Source organism: Ostrea edulis, chromosome 9, assembly GCF_947568905.1.
Source record: "Ostrea edulis chromosome 9, xbOstEdul1.1, whole genome shotgun sequence".
Classification (NCBI taxonomy): domain Eukaryota; kingdom Metazoa; phylum Mollusca; class Bivalvia; order Ostreida; family Ostreidae; genus Ostrea; species Ostrea edulis.
In genome coordinates this window covers 25,024,856-25,049,683 of record NC_079172.1, presented here as the reverse complement: position 1 = coordinate 25,049,683, position 24,828 = coordinate 25,024,856, and the positions used below count along the sequence as shown (strand labels likewise).

Genomic DNA, 24,828 nt, shown 5'->3' with positions numbered 1-24,828 from the left:
AAGAGCGGTAACTATTGCAACTTTAAAGGTAAATGTTGGATCCACCATGCGTCTCATTTTGAACGATCTACAAGAGGTGGATCCAACAATTTTATTGTAAATATAGCGTTATCAATATAAGTCTATAATTTTAGGTACACCTGGTTTAAAGGAGGAATGTAGGAGCACCTTGCAAATTTTTCCCCTCAAAAATTCAAATTCGTCCGGCGGTAATGAATTATTTTCTTTAATCTTTAGACTTATGACTCACCATCACATATGCATAAAGTTTCATCACCATTGCGAATACAAATGATACAGTGCTCGTTAAATGTCTAACAACCCATCAAACAATGAATCGAAATAATTTGAGTCATTTTTATGCATGACCATCGCTTTCCCCACTTATAGTCAAACCACCGTATCAACCACGTACTGCTCACTTTCAAAATGAAAACATAACCTAATTAAACAAAAAACTCCGATAGCACTCTGGTCAAGTGCCTTAGTTTGAAGCGTTTTCCGTCGTTTTGTCGCTTTCATCTTGTCGTTCGGCAAACGAAAAGATCCCCCTAAAAAGGTTACCCAATTCTGCGTTCATGTCGATGTACCAGCGAATTTTACGATGATGTTACAGTTCCTGGTTTTAACGGTAAGTCTTTTGTAATGAAAAATCACCAACAACAATTTATTAATCCAATTCAGGGCATTTCATATATAAGTATAGCATAAGTATTCAACATCGTTATGCATACTAATGTTTCCATGCATTGTCCTCATTAGTTTTGATGAAGCTCTCTACCTTTGGTGTGTACCGTGTACATCTATATACAATTGTACTATCCAAACGTTGTATACCGTGTTCTGCGGATAAAACGTCATAATTCTGTTTGTTTGTGAAATTAAATGTACAAAGAACTAAATTCATTCTACTTGCTATTTTATTTTCACTTAACAGATCTATGTTTAATCTTGTATCCTATATATTGTCTAACGACCAATGCATATTTTTGACCAAGGGAAGAATTTCTGATCTGAAACAACTTTCAATGCAGTCTGATTAAATCAAATTGCTTCCATTAAGACTAAACTTAATGAATACATTTCTATATCTAGCAGCTTTTCAATTATTTTGACAGTATAATGAACATATCAACGGTTAACCAAGTTCTGTCCCTTGGCCGCCATATTGCGGTGAATAACCAACTTTTCCGTTTTTACACCACCAACTACCTGAGATTTACGAGTAAATTTGAAGCTTATTACTTTCTAATCAACAAAGTCCCGTAGAGATCCGGTTTAGAATAGGTCCTCAGCATCTTTTGCTTGTCGTAAGAGGCGACTAAATGGGGCGGTCCTTTGGGAGAGAACACAAAAACTGAGGTCCTGTGTCACAGCAGGTGTGGCACGATAAAGATCCCTCCCTGCTTAATGGTGGTAAGCGCCGAGCATAGGCCTAAATTTTGCAACCCTTACCGGCAATAAGTGAAAGATTCTCGAAAGGGACGTTAAACAACCAATCAATCAATCTAATCAACATGGGAAAGTGAAGAAAAAATCTCAATGGCACAGACAGATAACCCACAGAGGCCAACGTGGGATAATTCATTCTAAGAGTTTTCATCCCAAGATGGTGACCAAGGGACATAATATTAGTTAACTGTTAATAAGTCCGTATTGTATGTCTGACTTAACATTAGATACAAACATTCAAAACATGAGACAAGATAGATACATGTTCCTAAGTATATCTGAAAAATTACACATCAAAATACGTATCTATAGCTTCTTGCAATTCTTAATATTTTGTGATCTCAAACATAATACTCATGAATTATCCATAAGATAAAAATCCATCGACAGCAACTTGATCCTTTCAATGAAAGCCCTAGATCTGATGACACATTTATACATGCAGTAAAAGCTAATTGTGCAATGCTTTTATCAATGAGTAATTTTGATACTTAGTCATAGAATAACTTTTCATCTTTTTAAACCAGCAATCACTATTCAATTGGTTCATTTGGAAATTGTTTTTAAACACATAAGAAAATAAAGAACAAGTTGAGTAAAACTAGGGAACTTCATTCTGTGTTGTTGTCTTTTTAATGTTAACAACAGGCTGCCCCCCCCCCCCCCCCCCCCCCCCCCCCGTCTTCGAAGCATTCACATACACTGTCTATAAGGAATCTTAGAAAAGGGAGACCATGAAGAGGAATGTGCCTCAATAATTCACAAATTTTAGGTCACCTGAGTGACCCTGGTGGCCTATTGCTATCAGTTTTGTCTGTCGTTGTTCGTCGTTTGTCAGTCTTGATGAATATTTTTCAGCTTCTTTTGAACAGCTGAACTAATTCTAACCAATTTTGGTACACAGCATACCTGTATATGGGTAAAGAGAAACAAGAATTGTTAATTTTAGGGTGTCTGCCTCGATCACTGGGTCCTTAGGGGTGGGACTAAATTCATCAAAATTCATACAAGCTTCAAAACTCTTCTTCTTCTTGACTCGTGGATATCAAGCAGTCACACTGTTTGTATGATTATAATAAGCAACGATCCCTCTCCAAAATTGTGAAATTCATGATCACACAGACTGCGGCTAAGTTGGTCATATATGTATAATGAAGCTGTATTATGTCTTTGATAGCTGTTTACTTCTGGACATCAAGGATGCAAAATGATTTGCATGATTATAATGAATACTGAGCCTTATACCAAAACACTGAAAGTCATGACCTCTGGACCCTAAGGTCATATTCCCCACATATATGGTCCTATATTGAAAATGCATAGCTTAGGAATTCTTCTATTGTTTGCATGGCTATAATGAACACTGTGCCTTATCAAAATTGTAAACATCCATGACGTTACGGTTCTGGGTTCATGCCCCAGGAGCCAAATTAGTCATAAATTGAACATGCAATGCATAACACGTGTATCTTAGATAATCTTCTTCATTTCTGGACATCAAGGAGGCAAAATGATTGCATAATTATAATGAGCAACTGAAATACATGTATGTAAAACTTATACGGTACCAATTTCGAAGAACAAGATGCGCATTTCGACAAATAATGTCTCTTCAGTGATGCTCAACCGAAATGTTTGAAATCCGAAATAACTATGAAGTTTTAGAGCTAAATATAGCCAAAACCAGCGTGCCAAAAAAGTGGAGCCAAATTTGTCCAAGGATAAGTGCTATGCATGAGGGAGATAATCCTTAATTTTGAAATGAATTTCTAAACTTTATAACAGCAATTAAATATACATCCGTATTTTCAAGCTAGTAACGAAGTACTTAGCTACTGTACATGTCTCCTGGATTCAGGTTTCAGCTTCCTAGATGGTTGTTAGTTGTTCACATCTTAAAAATGTAATATATTTTAGAAAATCTTTACTCCTGGACATCACAAATGAACAATGAACCCACTTTGAAATCGTTAAAATTCATTTACCCTTTTAGAAATCGTATAGAACATCGAATTGTACTGTAATGTGATAAAACTTAAACACCAGGACCCAGTTGCACGAAGGTTACTTAACTTTAACAGACAGTTAAACATTAACTCTTACATTTATATAGCGATAACTGTCTGTTAAATTTAACTAACTTTTGTACAACTGGATCCTGTTGAGTTCTTAATTATTAATTGTATGCGACATCTATCGTATACCAGTATACACGGAGAAGCATGAGAAACACACAGGTAACACGACAATTTCTAAATACCGAAAACTATGTTTAAGGCCAATGGATCCCTTGTTTCTCGAATAGTACGTAAACATCAACGATAAAAACATGTACAATATTAGATAACTCTTAAAACTTGTAAACTATGCCAACACTGTGGTAAGTTTAGACAATTTATGTACATGTATGCTATTTTTTTTTTTTTTTAAATCCAGTAAATTACTTTAAACGAACAGCTAACAAGAAATGGCGTGTTATTCTGTTACAGACATTTGCGTTGATCGCTATTTGCCGAGGACAAATGCTGGCGGAATTAAAGAAACTGGACATTTCCCCAGAAAACATCGAGGATGTATACTGATTTGAGCATTGACGAAATCATCACACAAGCGCTGGGAGGAATCGACCGTAAGTATTATCAATATACACTGAACAGCACAGAATTGGCGTGAATATGGTGTGATTCATGGAGGCATTGATATCAAGCTAATATTGTGCAATTGAAAAACAAACCTTTGATATTTCATTGTTTGTAAATTCTTGATATTTAAATACTGTAACATACACATGACCTCTCAGCCTGAAATATAAACTGGATACCAAGTTAAATTACAATTTCAAAGTATTAATTAAGGGATGAAATGCCTGGACAGCTTGTATCATGGAATATCATTTCCTCACTGTTTATTTTTTTTTCATATCCCTGCAACACAAAAAATTATACATCTATTCACTAATTAGAAATCTATATGTATTCACTAATAAATACACCAAAAAATCAAAGAAACTGTGTGTGTATATATATATATATATATATATATATATATATATATATATATATATATGCATATATATATATATATATATATATATATATATATATTGCAAATATGTACCGCACATGACATGAAAGTAATATGATACCATGTTGAATAGCTGGAGACACCAGGCAATCTTATGAAAATTAAAATAATTGTTCGACCTTTTAGTTGCTGCACAAAAGATGCTATCTCCTGGTGGTATGATCATGGCAGAACTAGATATGAATCTTACAGAGGACCAGTACCAGCTCTTCTACAGCGCTCCAGAATAGTACTCGATGTTTTGTTCATCTATATTATTATTCTTTGCCGAAACAGTTGTGATTAGTATTGTGAAAATTTTAAGGAAATGGATGCCCTGTTTCAAAGTCAGCTTTTATATCGATTGTTTTAGATCAGTACATTGTAATTTTTGCGCATTGTAAGGAAAAGAAATCTTAATTTGTTTATGGAAATTTGTTCCAAATGTCGATGTATAAGCAAATACTCCAAGTCAAAATGCAGCTCACAGTATTGGTCTGTGGAAATAGTATGTTATCAGCAACATGCTGTTTGCACATTATTGGATTTATGGAAATGGTGTCTTATTTCTCTCTATAGTGGTGTAATAGAATGCATGCTAGCTTTCTCACAGGAGAGAGTCGATATCTCGTGGTAATGTTTTTATGGAATTTATGCCATATTTCTCACTCTAGTGGTTCTGTTGAAATGATATCATATTTCTCACTCCAGTGGTTCTATTTTCCTCACTTCAGTGGTTCTATTTTTCTCACTTCAGTGGTTCTATTGAAACCATGCCCTATTTGTAACTTTAGTGGCTCTATCGACGTTATGCCCTATTTCTCAATTTAGTGGTTCTATTGAAATGTTGCAATGTTTCTCACTCAAGTGGTTCTATTGAAATGTTGCAATATTTCTTACTTTAGTGGTTCTATTGAAATGTTGCAATATTTCTCACTCTAGTGATTCTATTGAAATGTTGCAATATTTCTCACTCTAGTGATTCTATTGAAATGTTGCAATATTTCTCACTTTAGTGGTTCTAATGAACAAATGCCCTATTTCTCGCAGTATTGGACCGTAGTAGTTTTATTGATATGATGCAAAGTTAAAATATTCTCACTTTAAGTTCTATTGAACTCGTGCCCTATTTCTCACTTTAGTGGTTCTATTGAAATGATGTCCTATTTCTCTCTGCCGTGGTTCTTTTGAAATGATGTCCTATTTTTCACTTTAGTAGTTCTATTGAAATAACGTTCTTTTTCCCCATTGTAGTGGTGCTATTGAAATGATGCCTTATTTCTATAACTTTAGTGGTGTTATTGAAATGATGCCTTATTTCTATAACTTTAGTGGTGCTATTGAAATGATGCCTTATCTTTATCACTTCAGTGGATCTGTTTGAAATGGTGCCTTAATTTAATCACTTTTGTGGTTGTATTAATTGAAATGATGCATATTTCTCACTTAGTGGTTCTATTGAAATGATGTTCCTTTTCCTCATTGTAGCGGTTATATCGGCATTGATTTTATCTTTCATGACTATGGTCATGCTTAATGGTGTTCATTGGAGTGTCTCTATGAATACGACTCTCTATTTCTCTCTTCAGTGGATCCATAGAGATGATGCCTTATTTCGAGCAAAAGAGGAAGAAGAGGAAAGCGGTTAGAAGAACAGACCTACGTTGGCCGAACGGAATCATGCCATATGTTTTTGCTAATGGAGATTTTAGTATGTAATAAATACCCCCACCTATTAGACTGTTATAGAATGACATCAGGCATCTTTGCTCAAATGTGGAGTCAATTAATTTCTAAACGAATTTTGAAGAAATGTAAAAGTTTGAATGTTATAAATTGCCAAATGAAGTCGATAAAACCCAAATCAGTCGGAAGAGGTGTACTGATGATACAGCACCGTATTTTATAGTTATGACTCCCCTGTCCTCATTTCCCCTTCAATCTTTGCTGTGCACTTTCTCAACTGAAAATGTCTTTGATGAGTAGGTGACGAAATTGATACATTTCCATCGAGACCATGAAGTAATCTTCTTTGTTTTTTAGGATTTTGATCCTGTCTAAAATTTTAAAGTTTTTAAAAATAGCAACAAAGGACAAGTACATCATGAAGACTGCAATGAGGGAATGGGAGAAATATACCTGTATCAAATTTCGGGAAAAAACAAGCAGCGACGTCAATTTTGTCCGATTTCAGAATGGCCATGGGTTAGTTTATTTTTAATTGCATGAAAAAAACCAGCCCTTTATACATTGATTTATGAAGAGTTTTTATTATACAAGACGTGTCATAGATGTATTAGGAAATGTTTCTTCTGTGTAGGTGCAATTCACAGCTTGGAATGGTTGGAGGGGAACAAATCTTGAATTTGGACATCAATGGATGCAGATGGGTACGAACTTTTTATTTTTTATGAGTGATAATTCACAAATCATTTCATAGATAATTCGAAAATGAAAAGGGGCGCTACAACATCATCAATCGCAAAGATTTGTTTCTAATTGCACGGCAGTGAGTAGTTGTTTTGGCACAATATATTATTTTTTATGGTCCTCGTCACATACATCTTCATACGCAATTGATAGGGAATAAGTCTATAGTATCAAAATCTTTTAAATCATTATATGGTACATGTAGGTACTTTTTTTTATATCGCTAAATCATTTTTGCCCAGATCCATTGAAAAACTCTTTTGGTCCATTTTAAATCTTCTGTCGACGATTATGCAAGACGATGGGCTAAATATGAAAAAGAAAAACTTGATACTGGATTAAAAGTATAAGAGGAATTTAAAAATCCCGTATTAGACACATCAACACAAACGTAAGTACCATATATCTTTTTGTGTTTAGTAAACCAGAAGTGATCAAAGAATTAGATAGGTTACATGAGGAATATGTTTTGGTTCAACTGACAAAGCTTGTTTACAACATTGTCTTTGTTTGTTATGCTCATTACTACAACTGTATTTTAAACGCACTTTAAAATTTATTTCTGATTTAGTAATCCTACTTATACACCGACTGTCCTTTCGAAAGGTGAAATTCTTAAACATCATGCTTCAGCTTTTAACACACTTGATATCCCAGTCAATGGGACGAATGAATACCTATACTGGATTCCTAAACTTGACAAAAACACTTGCAAACATAGATACATTGCTGGATCCAGTAAATAGTCTTTGCTCCTAACGAAAATAACAATTGCCGTGAAGGGAAAACTTCAAACGTATTGTTCCACAACATATGCCAGAAGTAGTGTAAATCAAATATGGATTCTAAAACATTCTAAAGAACTTTTAGTAAATTTGAAATAGCAAAACTTTTCTCAAATCAACATCAAAACATATGACTTCTCAACACTTTACACAACCATTTCCCACCATAATTTAAACACTAGACATTTTGACATCACAGACAGTTGCTTCTTCAACACAAATGGGAAAAAGACATATTCCTATCTAGTAATCAGTCATCCAAAAATTACTTTGTTAAACACCAATTTGATTCCACGCACAATTACACTGAAGTTCAAATAAAAAATATATGCCGGAGTTCCTCATTGACGATATCGTCGTAGTCTTTGGTGATCAGTTCTTCCAACAGTGGTTGGATTTCCCATGGACACGAATTGTGCTCCTTTGTTACCTGTCCTCTTTTCACATTCTTATGAGGCAGAATTTATTCAAAAGTTTCTGTATGAGAAGAAAATAAATATTATGGCCCTCAACTCGACATTTAAATATATGTCAAACAAGTTGATGGTACAAGGATTTCAACAGTTTCGATTGAAGTCAGCATTTCGCAAATTCTATGGTCGTTATAACGATCTAGTTCGTCAATACAACCTCGCATTGGGTCAAATGCTGTCTGACGTGTTTCATACCGATTGATAAGCCGTTCTTGGCACACTGATTTTGACTGCGGATAACTCCGTTTACCTGGTCAGGATATGGGGCTCACGGCGGGTGTGACCGGTCAACAGGGGATGCTTACTCCTCCTAGGCACCTGATCCCACCTCTGGTGTGTCCAGGGGTCCGTGTTTGCCCAACTATCTATTTTGTATTGCTTGTAGGAGTTATGAGATTGATCACTGTTCGTTATCTTTCACCTTGCATTAAAAATACACATTTTCATTCATATGTCAATTCGCTATACCCATGTGAACTCAATATAAAAGACACCTCAGAGTTATTGATCAACATCTACATTGTACTTCGATATTTCACTGAAAATTAATATTAACGGCAAACGAACTACTCAATTTTATGACAAACGGGTTGATTTTTACCAAACTCTTTATTTTTTAATTTCTTATAGGAGTTATGAAATTGATCCAATCTGATTAAAATCAGCCCCAATATTCATTATCACATCCCAACGTATATAGTGAGTATGGGGTCTGATTCTAATCAAACTGGAGATTGATCATTGTTCGTTATATTCACCTTGCATTCAAAACCATTCACATGTATCGCTGCTTTAGTTTAACCCAACTCTGCGAAAATATGATGGGGCGAAAATGTCCCGGTATACAGCATTAAAGTGCTTGTTGTTTTACCTCTCATTTTTTCATCCATGTAGAGACGTCATCATCTGAAGGTGAGGTGCCACAATTGTTGATATATGCCTGTCGCTCAGGACGGAAGTAGTGAGGGTTCTTTATCGTGCAAACGTCTACTGTGTCCTCCGTTTTTAAGGTCCTATCCGAAGGATCTGTTCCTTTCACTTCTGAAGCAGGGTCATTGACGCGGCACCGTGATCCAGTCAGTGGTTCCCGGTTGCGAAGTGGAATTAAGTACATCGATGTCTAGTTATGGAGATCTACGCCGGGGATGTGAAACACGATATGGTGGAGGTTCTAATCTACATGTATTTTTTATGTTGTCGATTAGTTGGGATTTTTGCGTGTAAAGTTTTATACATTATTATGACAGGAAATGCTTACTCCTCCTAGCCACTTGATCCCACCTCTGGTATATCCAGGGGTCCATGTTTGCTCAACTCTCAGTTTTGTATTTCTTATAGGAGTTATGAGAATCACTGTTCGTTATCTTCGCCTTTCATGAACACACAGAACACATAAAGGAAAAGTTAAAAGTATTATCATCACAACAAAGGAGCCCAATTTTTACCGAAGAACACGCTGTGTCATAGTCCAACCTTTTAAATATAAATGAACGAAAATTTTCTCCATGAAACCTGTTTAAAATTTCACTGTCCAATATTTTTATTTTGACAACAACACACAATTTTATGTTTTCTCAATTATCTATCTATCTATCTATCTTCATGTATTTATCGATCGACCGATCGATCTCTTCAAATATTTCCACATCATTTCTTGTAGATACATGCAGTTACAAATGCATATATTTGATATCAAACTCACAAGGGGCTCGTCTTCCAGATTGTGGAGAATAACATAAACAAATAGAAATACTTTTAAAGTCGTTTTCATAAAGATGTCGACACGTTTTGGTTTGTAACACACCCTGCAAATATTATCATATCATTGTTGCATTGTATTGTGCAAGGCGTGTTATTCGAACGATTTATCAGTTACCAAAACGTGTCGAAATCTTTAACATAACGACTTTGAACGTGATTTTATAGAAGATTCATATTTTTATTTATTCATTTATTTTCATTTTTCCACAATCAGGAAGACGAGCCTCTTTGATCAAACTACTTTTATGTGAAGAGTTGGTTTTCTCTCTTGAAATGTGCTTATATGTAACAGTATTACATATCAACAGGCGGAAAACTTTATGCTAATAGCAATTTTATATATCTACCATATAAAGAAAGGATTATATTTACACGAAATTGGACATGCCATGGGTCTAGTTCACGAACACCAGCTCCCAAACAGAGACGAGTACATTGACATCATCTATGCAAATGTTGCCCCAAGCATGCGCGTATGGTTCCAAAAATACAGGACTAGAGAAGTGAATCAGTATGACGTCAATTATGAATTGACGTCTGTCATGCACTATGGAATGACGGTAAGAATGACGTATATGATATATCAGTTTCAATTGTATGAGAAGTAATGAGAAGGTATTTCATTTGATAAATCAAATATACCTGCCTGTAAACTTTTTCAAAAGGCCTTTTCTTCGGATGGAAGATCTACTACTATTCGGCCCAAGAATAAAACATCGGCAGACATTATAGGCAAAGTGTGGAGAAAAGAACTCGCTTTCAGTGACGTCAAAGCAGTTAACAGAATGTATGAATGTGCCGGTAAGTTTTTGCTATACATGTATATCGCTTTTCCTTAAGGGTTCTTCATATCTCTCTTAATGATTAAACTTTCAAATATATTGCAGCACACTGTCCAAAAACCATCAAATGTATCAGAGGGGGATTTGTGGACCAGAACTGTAAGTGCATATGTCCTGACGGGTCAGATGATTGCAAAGCACCCAATCCTGGAGAAAAACTGAAGAAAAACAGGCCTAGTGGTAAGAGTAACGCGCCTACCCTATGCTATTTATCACCATTATGCTCCAATTCTTATGTTAGATTCTAGTTAAGATATCGATACTACGGTATTCTATGAATATAATGAAACGAAAATAATTATTTAATAGGCATACAAAAATAGTCTGTCTTTTTAAACACTCTCTCCAAATGGTGCATATTGCTGACCACGTGACTGTCTAATTAGCATATCACGTGCTATTTTTCCAGCAATTATTGGATCTGTGTATATCTAACTACTCTTTGGTATTTTACACATGATCTGGCGAAATGTATTTTACACTCTGTAATCTGTTTTCTTTCTGACCACTTGTAAAGAAGGTGCGCGCGATGCATACACTATCCAAAGATGTCCGAAAGTTTTAGTTATGAATGGACTTAAAATATTGTCATATTCTTTTCATCTTGTGTGAAATCAAATAGTTTATGTTGCATGATCTATCATATATCGCCATTATAGAAATATTCGCCATGTTAGTTTGAATGAAGATTCTTGATTATTAGTACTCATCTACCTTTAAAAGAATGAAAAGTGAACTTACGTTGTGTGTGACATTTCCCTTGTGACACGGTTCAACTTCCTCACTGAACGACCAATCTTATAGCAAAAATTACTTTTACACGAAGAAGGTCTAAGTTTCGATTTTATTTTAGTCTTTATCATTGTACTTTTATGTATTTCACCATTTATCCATATTTGTTAGATTGCATCAACACATATAATGACTGGCAATGTAATGTTTGGGCGACTCAGGGAGAATGCAATATCAACCCAGATTTCATGAAGGTTTCCTGTAAGAGGGCGTGTCGTGTATGTGGACATGAAACAGAGGAATCGGGAGGTATTTAAGAATTAAATTTTATTTTTGAAAATACAGGGGATGCTTGCTCCTCCTAGGCGCCTGATCCCACCTCTGGTGTGTCCAGGGGTCCGTGTTTGCCCAACTATTTATTTTGTATTGCTTTTAGGAGTTATGAGATTGATCACCGTTCGTTGTCTTCACATTTCATGAGGGTATGAACTGCAATGCTTCACTCCGGCATATATACTCCATGTATATCATCAAAGAGTTTCATGAAATGTATGTCGGCGTGAAGGTTGCCGTTCATACCCTAATGTATTTTCAAAAATGAACTTCATTTTAACATCTACCATTCTATCCTAATTTTTATCGGAATTCCCAGCCGTTGAAATAGTCGTACTATATTTATAAAGATTTATCCATGCATTGTTCACAACTGCAGCACATTCATGAGGAAATGACTATCATTACAATTCGTAAAAGATTTTAGAGGCCAAAACATTGGAAATGTGAACGTGATGGGATAACGGATGTAGAGCACGTTGAGTACTATCATGTTGATCGATGTGATTTTGATTGACGAATATACATTTGTTTTTTATCAGCCTTTGATATTTGAAAACCACCAGTCTTAAGCTATTCTATAGCGAGTTCATTATAAATAGTCAAAACACTCTGAACAGAACCAAACTTTGAGATGGAGTTACTTTTTATGTACGTTTGTTCATCTGTTCGTTCTGTAGACTTGTAACTTTCCTTACTTCCGTTAAGCAATTGCAACAATTTCAATCAACCTGGCGCAAAATAGCTTTAAACAGATAACAAATAGGTTAGCAAATAAATGCTACAACTAGACGGGGGCACATTAAGTGGCAAGAAATGAAATATACAGCATTCGTCATGTTCATCTGTCACAGTTAAAACATTTGACGTCACCATGCAATGGATGGATGCTAACTCAGCGCGGATTGAAAAGCTCTAAGCTTGTTGCCGCGCACGGGTGGGGGACATTTTTTTTTAGCGTGGACTTCCTTGAAAACTTTGGATTGAAATTCCAATTTCTATGTTTATTGTTAGACCACTTAGTTTTACCATTATTGTATTAATGAATTATAATGTTAAACATTTGGTAAAACGTATTCAAAACGAAGGAATGAGGTCTATAAGGGATTAGAGGGCGGAACGATAAGGAACTATTTTGAATGTAGTGGGATTTTCAAATTACAGCCTTTTGCAGATCCTTGTTGGGGCTACAGGTACACTGAGGAGGTTTCTTCCCCCTTTTTCCCCATGGGTCACTAAGATATTGTAGAAAATTTAAACTCAAACTTGTTGAATTAACATCATCCTTACACGGTACAGTTTCAATTCTAATGTTGATATGTGCGAATGGATGAACAGGAAAAGATAGAGTCCAGTGACAAATGGGAAATTGATCAGAAGGTGTTAGTGATTAATGTTGGAGTACTTCTGAAATATTTTTTCAGAGAACCATGTGGCAGCGTGGTCGTGGCAGTGGTTTGGATTGTTCGCTAATTTGTTCCCAGAGGACTGGGTCATGGGTAAGGCGTCACACAATAGTTATATACGTACAATTAAGGCGTTATAGACTTAAGATTAAGGCGTAAACGACTTCTTATATTTTATAAGATTAAGGCATTACCGACTTCTTATATATCATAAGATTAAGGCGTCACCAACTTGATATTCCGAAAGATTAAGGAGTCACCGACCTGCTATATTCTCTAATATTCAAGCATAATTGACTTACGTTAATTTTGTACAATTGAACCTTGTGGCCTCCTCGGAAGCGAGCGCCCTTAATAGACTCCCACGACTCGTATGCTTTAATGCGTAATTATGTTAGGAACTTCATGAATTCTCTACTGAGCAGTAAAAACTGATGTTATAACCAAACAGATACATGTAAATGTACAGGCACGATTTTTGAAATGCAGATTTGCCAGTTTTTTTTTAAATAAATTTTTCAAATAATTTCTTGAATAGGTGACTGTGTGGATCAATTCAAGAATGACAAATGCCAAGAATGGGCCACAAATGGTGACTGTATAACCAATGCCGACTGGATGGCGAGGTTTTGTAGAAAGTCTTGTGGCAAATGTAACACGGGGACGAAAAAAACAGCAAGTACGATGAATTAAGACCACTGTTGTCGAGTCTCATTTTAGTTCACCTGAGATGACATCTCAAGTGAGCTGTTCTGATTGCCTGTTGTCCGTCGTTTGTCCGTCCGTCTGTCCATCTGTCCGTCTGTCTGTAAACTTTTTACATTTTCGACTTCTTCTCCAGAACCACTGGGCTAATTATAGCCAAACTTGGCACAAAGCATCCCTGGGTGAAGGGCTTTCAAGTTTGTTCAATGAAGGGTCATGCTCTCTTCAAAGGGGAGATAATCACAAAAATGCAAACATTGGTGGGATCATTAAAAATCTTCTCAAGAACCACTGGGCCAGAAGAGCTGAAATATACATGAAAGCTTTCTGACATAATGCAAATTCAAGTTTGTCAAAATCATGGCCCCTGGGGGTAGGATGGGGCTACAATAGGGGATCAAAGTTTTCCATACAAATATATAGGGAAAATTTTAAAAACCTTCTTCTGAAGAACCAATGGGACATGAAAGTTTACATTTACATGACAACTTCATGACATGGTGCAAATTCAAGTTTGTAAAGTCATGGCCCCCGGGGATAAGTTGGGGCCACAACAGGGATCAAAGTTTTAAATGCGAATATGTAGGCAAAATCTTTAAATATGAGCGATATGGCCCATGGGCCTCTTGTTTATTGTATGGAAGTAAGACTAAAGTAAGACTAAGGCATTATTAAAACAAATGAATATCCAATATATATCATATTCATGTAAGTACGAAAGCTGATTAGTGTCAACGAAAATATCTAATTTTCTTGTAATGAAGGAAAAGATCTCCAAATCATGAGAAATGGTCTCGAAATTTCAAGATCTTGAAAGAACAAGGGACGTTATTGGCTATATACCGCCGAGATTCCTCCCTACCCCCATTTTTCAACTTTCATATATACCATGCTTAATTACTCTTCTTATTTACACAACTGGGATGTTCTTCTTATCCCACTTGCATGAAAATGACATGATATTTCATTATGACGTCATGAATATACCGCTAAAGATGAGTTGTTTAGCGGAATCTGTTGCTTTGAAATAAATGATAATGGGTTGATGATATAAATATTATATGAATATAATCCATAAACTGAGAGAGAGAGAGAGAGAGAGAGAGAGAGAGAGAGAGAGAGAGAGAGAGGTGTACATACATACAGTATGCTGTTCAGTTCTTTCTTGTCTATTCTATGACCTGCTTATAGAAATGCATATCTTAACGTCAGATACTGTTCAAAATGATAAAAATCATTTTGCAATGTTAATATAAGATTACCCATTATGTAGCAAATGCATTGAAAAATATCTCTCAGATCAGAATTATGTTGCTACTGATAATGATATATAACTGATTGGAGTGCAGGTATTGCAGTGATATTCGGAGAGGGTGTAGAAATCAAGTTGTGTACATCAGCCGATACAACCATTCGCACATGCATGCATTATAAATCATACCTGTTGACTAAGGGGATAGATTACAAAAAGCTGTTTGCCCAACTATCTATTTTGTATTGCTTATAGGAGTTATGAGATTGATCACTGCTGTTATCTTCACCTTTCGTTATATACAACTGGAATTAATGAAGATACCACAATTTCCTTGAAGTGCATTTCAAAATTGGGAAGGGAGGCAAATCTGATTAAAATTTATAGGTCAGCATTTTTAAAAGTGCTAGATTTGGGAATTAAGGGGTGTGTTACTTCCCTTTTCCCCACATGGAATACCTTTTTCGTGTGACTGGGGAGAAAAAGATAAGTTGATATGACTCTGTCGGGAAGGGGAGGTGATACTCATCACATGTACGCTTAAGATAGTTCACTACACTAAAGCTTATAATCTTTATGACAGTACGTCACAAGATGGCGATTTAAATGTTTTGTGAAATTATTTGTATCGATCGATTTGTTTGTCTATCATCGTAGCTCAGTGGTTAAAGCATTGGGTTAGAAATAAAAGAGAAAAAAACAAAACGTTGGACTAGTGAACCGCAGATCCCAAGTTCAAATCTACGGGAGTCTTTTGTTCATATGTGTAGAAATAATTTTGTTGAAAATCATGTTTTTATCAAAATTTATAATTTCTTTGCCTTTTTTGCATATACAATTATTGTATATCATCATATCTTCTATAATTAAATCAATTCGAAGTGATTTGAGAAACTATTTCAGGGTGTAGTGACTCACCTTTGCATGAAAACAATGTACACTCTACAAATGATCTGTCTTAGAAAACAAACCAACAGTAACCATGGTGAACAACTCAAGGCAAATATAAAAGCAAATATTCTTATGAAACACTACGAGAAAACTAAGACGTAATTGTGAGATCTATTCTCGTAACATCAATATTTTTTTCTTTTAAATTTTGAGTTCTTTTCTCATAATTACGAGAAAATTAACTCGTAATTTCGAGATAGTTAGCATTTTTTTCCTTGATACTAATCGGCTTTCTTACAAGTATAAAGTTAAATGATAATTTATATAACGTTTGATTTACAGCTGGCGACTGCACTAACATAGAAGGAGATAAAGACTGTAAGAAGTGGTCTATGAAAGGCGAATGCATTACTAAGAAGACATGGATGCGCAAGAACTGTAGAAAATCGTGTCAACTGTGTGAGGCAGGAGACGAGCCGGAAGACAAAGATGATGATAATGAAACTGAAAAGAGACCCAGAAACAGGGATGACGACGATGACGGTAAGAATTAGTAGTTAACAGAACTCCCAAGAAAAGCGAACATGATTTTAAAATATTAGAGGTTCAGTGAAGAGTCAAACTGGCATGTTATATGTGCTCGGTATTCTGTATTACAATGCAAACCATACAAGGCGTTATATATTATGTTGGTGCATTTAGAATTAATGAAAACAATAGCTAAGTACATGTATCCAAGATAATGCTTTACATGGATTCCTTCACTGCACAGCATTAGAGGAAATGCCAGACATGGTTTTTAACGTGAAGCTAAATTTGAGTTTAGTGATGTAATTGAAAAGCTTTTGTTCTAGTTCAATTACTCAGTACATGTAACAGTTAACATCTATATCTCTTGAATTATGTCTGGCATTTTCAATTGTTTGTTTGTGTCTGGAAATTTGAGCATTGTTTTAGGATAATGAGTATGGGGTCTGATTTTTTTTTTTATCAGAGTAGATTAATCAAAAGATACAGCTTTAGAGTCGAGCCGACTGAGAGAGAGAAAAACATCATAATTTCTGTTCAAGAAAAAAGATTAACATTTGTATGTATAATATTTGATGACGACATGTCGTGGAGAATTGGAAACTGAGCTATAACACAAAGAAGGTAAACCAGTGTGAATTAGACGGAACCTTAATAAACAGATAGGGCTCACGACGGGTGTGACCGGTCGACACAGGATGCTTACTCCTCCTAGGCTCCTGATGCCACCTCTGGCATATCCAGGGATCCGTGTTTGCCCAACTCTCTATTTTGTATCGCTTATAGGAGTTATGAGATTGATCACTCTTTCCAAACATGTAAATAGATTTACAACATGAGTAATTATTTCTAATTTTTCAATTTGCAGTTTTCCATTGAAATATATATGCATATATTATCAAATAATTTAGTGTGATACCATATGACTTTTACATTTCACCTTCACCACCCATACAAACATATTCACACACAAACAGTTCTACATGCATAAAAGTTCAGTACAGGTAACATTAGGTTTTATGTGCTGGTGTATCGAATAATGCTTTCATATTTAAAGGCAAAATTAAAAGAAAAACATGTAATAAAACATGTAATAAAACAGTGAACAAAAGAGATGTATATATTTACTAATATACACAATTAAATGTTTTCCAGTTTGTCCAAAGATTTTCAAAGTCAGACAGTTTCGAATTTTGTATTGATGTAAAACTTATACGGTACCTATTTTGATGCAGCAGATGCGCATTTCGACAAATAATGTCTGTTCAGTGATGCTCAACCGAAATATTTGAAATCCGAAATAACAATGAAGTTTTAGAACTTTTATAGGGAAAACAGTGTGCCAAAAAAGTGGAGTCAAATTCGTTTAAGGATAAGAGTTATGCGTGAGGGAGATAATCCTTAATTTTGAAATGAATTTCTAAATTTTATAATAGCAATTAAATATACATCCGTATTTTAAAGCTAGTAACGAAGTACTTAGCTACTGGGCTCTAGAGACCCTCGGGGACTAACAGTCCACCAGCAGAGGCCTTAACCCAGGGGTCATAATGTAAAACTTATACGGTGCCAATTTTGATGCACCAGATGCGCATTTCAACAAATAATGTCTCTTCAATGATGCTCAACCAAAATATTTGAAATCCGAAATAACAATGAAGTTTTAGAGCTTTTATGTGTGACTTTCAATACAGTATTTTATTCTTAAATGAGAAAGTAGACCATACAAGGTTGGAATGTCATTTTTACACAAATATGTATACTGTTTAGTATATAATATGATCAAGTGTTCTGATCCTAAGGCAATTCACCCAACTTAATATTAATTACTTTGTTAAACACCACTCTGATTCCATGCACAATTATTCTGAAGTTGAAATAAAAAATATGCTACAGTTCCTCATTGACAATATCTTCGTGGTCTTTGGTGATCAGGTCTTCTAACAGTCTGTTGGAATTCCCATGGACACGAATTGTGTTCCTTTGTTAGCTGACCTGTTTTTATATTCATATGAAGCAGAATTTATTTAAAAACTTCTACGTGAGAAGAAAAAATATCTTGCTGTGGCCTTCAATTCGACATTTCGATTAACGACGACTTTTATCTATTAACAATAATAACTTTCATTCAGATGTCGGTTCGATATATCCCTGCGAGCTCGAAATAAAAGACACCACAGAGTTGTCCACTTCTGCTTCATACTTAGATATCTTATTGAAAATAGATATTAACGGCAAACTAACAACTCTGAGTCATCTTTATGACAAACGGGATGAGTTCAGCTTCTCCATTGTCAACTTCCCATATTTATGTAGCGATATTCCATTATCACCTGCATGTGGTGTTTACATCTCAACTGATTCGATACGCAAGAGCTTGTTCTGTGTATGGTCAGTTTTTAAATCGCGGCAAACTACTGACAAACAAGTTGATGGTGCAGGAGTTTCAACAGTCTCGTTTAAAGTCAGCATTTCGCAAATTCTTTGGTCGTTATAACGGTCTAGTTCGTCAATACAACCTATCTTTGGGTCAAATGCTCTCTGACGTGTTTCATACCGATTGTTAGACCGTTCGTGGCACACTGATTTTGACTACGGATAACTCCGTTTACCTGATCAAGATATAGGGCTCAAGGGGTGTGTGACTGGTCGACAGGGGATGCTTACTCCTCCTAGGCACCTGATCCCACCTCTGGTGTGTCCAGGTGTTCGTGTTTGCCCAACTGTCTATTTTGTATTGTTTATGGGATTTATGAGATTGAGCACTGTTCGTTATCTTCACCTTTCATTAACAGCATTAAATCCAACCTTATTAGAGGTTGTTCTGTAAATAGATGTACGATGTGAGTGATTATTTTTGTATCGACGGTGGAAATCAAGCTAGATCAAATATCAGGTTTATATTGATTTTGGTCTGTCTGTAGCAATATCATTGTTCTTACGTTTTTAACTACGTGAAATATATACTGTACATTTGATCAACTGAATGGTTATGGTTAAAATGTTTCAAACCTGTTACAATAAGGCTGCGGCATGATCAAAGGCATAATTGATGGTTTCCTTTTTTAAAAATCTACTTTTGTATGAGAAAGCTTTGAAATATAAACTTTTCCCCCGAACTGCTTATATTATTCAAAATATTGTTTACACATGTACTTTGAACACATATCAAAGAGAACTTGCTGGCCTTCACTCGGAGTCTAAAAAAGTAAAGAAAGATGCTATATTAAATTTAAGTTTCATTTTCTTCTTAAATGCTTTAGTTCTATAGAAATTTATCTTTCAAGCTGTCGTTGGATGCCGTGACAAACACAATTCACGAGAGTGTAAAGGCTGGGCTAAACGGGGTGAATGCAGAAGGAATCCCAATTGGATGGTTCCCAATTGCAGAGCATCTTGTGGTAGATGCAACGATGGTAGATGATTAATTTAATACCTATCTAACTTAATTTTTTTGCATTAAACTGCATTCTTTACATAATACAGGAAATTATTATTTCTGAATATCAAATAAATTTCTTCTATTTTGTTGTCGTATCTAATATTTTCTGAAAGTATTGATTTCTTATCAAAAGCATACTTTGCAATATTATGCTTAAATAGGTTCCTGTAAAAATTTGTATGACGACAAGAAATGTAAATATTGGGCGAAGGAAAGAGAATGCTCCAAAAATCCAATCTGGATGAGAAAGAATTGTGCGGAATCTTGCAATAGCTGTGAAGAGGTGGGCGGATCTGACGACACTAATAACAATGATAATGATGATGATAACACAAGAAATAATGACGTTGATAAGACAAATAATGACGACGTAGAAATCCATGTGAACGATGGGGAGGTAACCACGAGAAGACCACGGCAAAAGTATGAAGATGAAGAAGTGGACATGGACGGTAATCTATAAAGAAATACTATTTTGAGTAACATATTATAATATATACTGAGTACGCAGATGAAAAAATCATAAAAGCAAAGGAGCATACGATTCGATATGAAAAAATATCTAGCAGTAGTTTATATTTGATCAGCAATAGGAAATCAAGCGCTTTGTTTTCATTTTGTATTTAGGTTCAGATCCTAGTTGCAAAAATGACCACAATGACAAAGATTGCAAAATATGGGCCAATTACGGTCATTGTGAAATCAACCCTTCCTATATGTCAAAAATGTGCAAAAAAGCTTGCAATAAATGCGAGCAAGCAAAACGAGAAGACTCAGGAGAAGAACCGCGAGATCCTGTTATAGTTGACAAACAAGGAGACGAATCTTTTAAGACATTGACAACAACAGTAACCCCACCCAAACAAGGTAGATATTTATTTATATCGCATAAAATATTGATTTCATTTATAAAACATAATTTTTTTTTTTAAAATGTCTTTACAATGATTAACAAATAAGTTATACAGCTTTTGCATGATGCTTGATATCGTCGGCATGAGTATGGGTGCGAAAGTTCATTGAAGTTCGGGGAAACCGGAGTACTTAAAGAAAACCCACGTATACGAGTGGGAGACCACAATGTCTTCTCGCATACAACCAGTGCCGTTGGTGATCCTGAGGATCGGACGAGAGGCGAGTGTGTCAAGTACTACTCTACCCCGACACCATAACGCAATCTTATTAAATAGTCTTATTGGCCTATTTGACTTTATCAACATTCTTTACATTGCATATTGTAAAAACCCTCACAAACATAGATACATGCACATTGCTGGATCGGGTAAATGTTCTACGAAACCTCTAATTTTGCTTCTCACGAAATTTTAACAGTTGCCAAGGAGAAATTTCAAACGAAGTGTGCCACAACATATGCCATAAGTGGTGTAAATCAAATGTAGATTCTAAAACTTCTAAAGAACTAAGTTTGAAAACACAAAACTTTTCTCAAATCACCGACATCAAAACCTATATGACTTTACAATACTTTACATGACCATTCCTCACAATAAATTAAAGACTAGACTTTTTGATATCATAGACAGTTACTTCTTCAACAAAAATGGAAAAATAGATATCATATATGAGGATCAATCATATTCAGTAATTGTTTCTTCGCCCAACGCCTGGCATGGGAAATGAGAGTCACTTGTCTTTCGGATATGACCGTGTCAAGGTAGGAGTTGGCACGATAAAGACTCCTCATGCTAGAAAGGTCATGCCTACGTGAAAAGTTATGATATTTCACCTACAGATGGTGGCATTTCTATAGATGACATAAGGCTCACGGCGAGTGCGACCGATCGACAGGGGATGGTTACTCCTCCTAGGCACCTGATCTTACCTCTGGTGTGTCCCGGGTCCGTGTTTGCCCAACTCTTTTAATTTGTATTCTTTATGGGAGTTATGAGATTAACCACTGTTCGTTATCTTCACCTTTCATGTAAAAATGCTCTAATGGGACATGAAACAACATACAAAGTTCAAACACAAAACTTTCTATCCTGAATCACACATGTAATAACGAAAAGAATATCACTAAGTACACATTATTATATCTAGATAAGAATATCACTAAGTACACATTATTATATCTAGATAAGAATATCACTAAGTACACATTATCATATCTAGATAAGAATATCACTAAGTACACATTATCATATCTAGATAAGAATATCACTAAGTACACATTATTATATCTAGATAAGAATATCACTAAGTACACATTATTATATCTAGATAAGAATATCACTAAGTACACATTATTATATCTAGATAAGAATATCACTAAGTACACTTTATCATATCTAGATAAGAATATCACTAAGTACACATTATTATATCTAGATAAGAAATTCACTAAGTACACATTATTATATCTAGATAAGAATATCACTAAGTACACATTATTATATCTAGATAAGAAATTTGAAATATCTCAATTATAGTTTATACAATATCTTGTGCATGTGGGCTAAATGTACTCTGTATGAATGCCTATGAATAGTTACTAACAAGGATGCCATAAAGAAATGTAGTTCCTACAGGCATGACTTGATATCAGCAATTCGTATTAGATAACGAAGTTTTAGGTTCAAATCATACACAGATCTTACTGATTCCAATAGTAAATCGTATCATATAAGTGGTACATGTAGCATCACAATCATCGTCAAAATGTAAGAATAAAAAAAAACCCTCCTGTTTTCCACACCAACATGTTCCTACACTACACTGCATGCTGACTCAGTTTGTATTAAACACTAGTCTAGTGTGTGACCCTTTGCCTTTTCTGCGCCCTCTGTTCATATTTATAGATATTTGTACCTCATATATCTGTAGTATGCTTTTAAGTGAATAAAGAATTAGATTGAATAAATGCGTTTGACACAAATTATCACACGAAATAAACTACAGTAGACATTGATCACTATACTCGGCTGGGGTGGGGGGGGTGGGTGGGGGGGGGGGGGGGGCTATATATAAGTACAATTAAAGTCGCATGGAACGTTTTCGACGTCATCTAACTCAATTTTGTCAAAGTTTTTAGGGTAGGAGAGTTATCAATAAAAATGAAAGTAAGAAGTACCATTGATATTTCATACTTTTTTGAAAAATTTCATTGACTAGCTTGCGAGGATAACGATAAAAGCTGCCCTTCCTGGGCAAAATCGGGATTGTGCCATACCAACCCAGCGTACGCACTACTGGAATGCAAAAAGTCCTGCAGAAATTGCAAAAAAGGTATATATACGTCATGGAAAAAATATTTTATCTTCCATAGCATATATCTAGGGTCATTTTAAAATTTTCAGAGAAATAGTGCAGTGATTTTAACCGGAAATTATTATTTTTTTCAGTGTGCACAGACAAACATACATTATGCAAGCTCTGGGCCAAGAAAAACCATTGCATCTTAAATGCTGCTTATATGTTGCGGTTTTGTCGGAAATCGTGCAAAGTCTGTTAAACTTCCAGTAGTGTCGTTGTATGTTAAGGCACTTTCATTAAAAAGCAATATACATGTATTTGTTAATATGATAAACAAGATCCCGTTAGAAATAATTTCTCTTTTCATTCGTACTTCAGCCTGAAAATGTATGTATACACAGTAAACTATCAATTATATTGCTGACAGGAATGCTCATTATTGTATATAGATTTTAAAAGTTTTTGCAATAAAGTATATTGTACGATGATGGAACAGTGCTAGATTTTGATTGCGTTGACATGTAAGTAAGATGCAGCAATCTCAAAATGACATGCTCTTGTATTTGATGCACATCCCCAAGGACATATATAATATGAATAAATTAATTAAGTTAGTGAGTTAATATCTTAATTAACTCAAATCCAAGCTGTATAATACTAATAATAAACTAGAGCAAAGCTCGTTGCAAAGCAACGAGAGGTCTTCCGTCGGAGCTATGTGACATAAAAACCTTGAACTTTGAATAAAGGTGTACTATAAATTTTTATCGTAAGGTGTTCAATAAATTTATACTACTCAAGTACATGCGTGTATGATCTCATTCCACGAATCAGTCTTTTGAGGCGCGCGTGTATGTGAGATTAAATTCTTTCAGCATTTAACTTTTCAGTCCCAATAATGAAGAAAAAATTACTATTTAAATTTATGAAATTTATGGCTCAGGACATACAATAAAGGTTTATTGCTGTTACCAATATTTTATCATACAACAAGATTATGATAGCATAATATTCAGACTGAAGAGAATAATTCATCGAGTTTGAATTATTTATACATATAAATCAAACAAATTGCTCTCAAATCTTGAATATTTTATTAAACTTTAATATCTATCTGCGTAAATACATGTAGGTATATTATGTACACAGTGCACACAGAAGTCGCGTATGAATTTCACGCCAGGGGCACGTGCCGAAGTTACATAATTTGGACCAGGAGTTCTGAGTCAATGTTTAATCAAAGTCATTGTTTTTAAACAATAAAACAACAAATCATTTGAAATGAGACTGGTCGGCCATGGGTTTCTGAATATTCTATACGCATGTTTAGATTTGGTTTAATTATGATTATAAACTATTGATTTCAAAACATGTTCAGAAATAATTCGTTATGTTTGTAAAATGTATCCATTTTCTTTTTCACAACGAAGAATTTGAGTAAAGCTTGTATGTTCAGTTAAAGTAGTGTGAAATCACAGATCGCTAGTCCAGCAGCGATGAATCTCCGATATTAAACACAC

The 24,828-nt window shown here is 35.0% G+C and overlaps 1 pseudogene; it reads left to right on the top strand.

Annotated features, from left to right (window-relative positions):
* The first annotated feature begins 473 nt into the window (after positions 1-473).
* LOC125657968 (uncharacterized) lies at positions 474-23,796 on the top strand (annotated as a pseudogene).
* The last annotated feature ends 1,032 nt before the right edge of the window (positions 23,797-24,828 follow it).